The sequence below is a fragment of the Macadamia integrifolia genome, unplaced genomic scaffold, assembly GCF_013358625.1.
Source record: "Macadamia integrifolia cultivar HAES 741 unplaced genomic scaffold, SCU_Mint_v3 scaffold264, whole genome shotgun sequence".
NCBI classification, from domain to species: Eukaryota; Viridiplantae; Streptophyta; class Magnoliopsida; order Proteales; family Proteaceae; genus Macadamia; species Macadamia integrifolia.
Window position 1 is genome coordinate 319,803 of NW_024868851.1, and position 1,687 is coordinate 321,489.

At 38.8% G+C, this 1,687-nt stretch overlaps 1 long non-coding RNA gene across 1 annotated transcript; it reads right to left on the minus strand.

The window, feature by feature from the left end:
* LOC122066954 lies at positions 1-1,687 on the minus strand. Its single transcript, XR_006136533.1, has 2 exons — positions 1,409-1,687; positions 1-1,216 (listed from the first exon to the last, which is right to left on the minus strand). It is a non-coding gene; the product is annotated as an uncharacterized LOC122066954 (long non-coding RNA).

Here is a 1,687-nt window from a genome sequence, read left to right on the forward strand (position 1 = left end):
TATTTAATGAATAATGCTGCTTTATTAAAGCAAGGAAGAAAAACAGAACAAAGCAACCTACAACAAAGACCAGGGAGCAGACCAACAAAGAAATAGAAACACATATAGGCTGAATAGCTAAAGCTCTAGAATCCTAAGGTCTCCATATTAACAAGTCAACAAGATATCCATATGGAAGCACACAGCTAACAAGTAAGAGATGTTGAAAAGAAATTAATAATCACAAGAAGAAAAATAAGGCATGAACTATGAACATTGAACAATAAGAAAAAGTTTCCAATGTAAGGCTCTCTTGCTGTCAAGCACAAACTCACATGCTTCTCATCTTTTCACTAGGCTAACCTAACCCCCTAACCCTATGACCATTATATATACCAGCTTGATGCAAGGAAAAGTTAACACAATTTAGGTAATTAACAAGCAATCAGACAAAGGGGGGGTCTATTTGGTGACCCTCCTTTTTTGTTCTTAGATCTTTCTAATTTTCTTCTCCCATCTTTCCAAGTCATATCAAACCCAACAAGTACATTGTTCCCATTTTTTCTCAGCCTAACTTTCAACTACTAATTCCAAATAGATTGGCAATAATACACGGACCATCTACAGAAGTGGATATTTTCTCCATCTCATGTATTTCTCCTGTAGAGGGGCGGACCTTGGCGCAATAATAAGGTTGCTTCGCTCCATTGCAACCTAATGATCACGGGTTAGAATTAGGAGGGTAAGGCTGCGCACATTATGATCCTCCCCGACCCCCCACTGGTGGGAGCCTTGTGCATTGGGTATGCCCTTCTTTCATGTATTTATACTGAGTAGTAACAGTGCTCGATCCTCGGTGTGTCGACGATCATGTGGATCTGACCCACATGGGTTGCATCTGATACACATGGGTTGCAGCTGATATACATCGAAGCAAAAAGTTTGGTATATGGACTACGGAGATGTTATCATTGCAGTCTTAAGGAAAAGAAATTAAAGGGGTGAATTCAAAGTTCCTCTTTAATGGCTACAGTTACGATTCTCTCCTCTTATGTAGCAATAAAGTGAAAGCTCCTCAGTTATATTCTTTGCAACTCTCTGCAAGCAAAGCTCAAATGGTAAGACCAACTCCAATTCCCAACAAATAAACAAGCACCTGAAAAGATAGAAAAGAATAAATCAAACCTCCATTTTACAGTCTTTATGTTCACACTCTACACTCTCTTTTTGTCTACATCTGTAAGAAACAAAGAAAGAAATTGTAAATTAATTCATACCCATCTGACAAGAAACTCTACTTTGATCTCTGGTATGCCCTTCTGTTAACTTGGATTTAGAACTTGGAATGTTGTTCATGATCTACTCCCCTTGTTCTAGTAAGAAGAAGAAGAATTTGTTGGTCAAAAAAAAATATGAACACTGTGATTACCTGCAATTACATAATTGAACACTTGATTCAGGAAGTCGATGATGACGCAGTGATCAGTGATCAAATGCTCGAATCAGCCCACTAATGCAAGCAACGGAATACAAGACATTGTACCCCCGACAACAATTAAGTCTTTCGAGTTGGGGGGAATGAAGCCTGGTCCGAAATCATTCAGTTTGATGCTTATGTGCTTCAAATGAATGGTTTCGAACCAGACAACATTCCCCTCAACTTGTGAGAGAAGAGAAAGAAGAGAAGAGAAGAGAGGAGGAGAAAGAG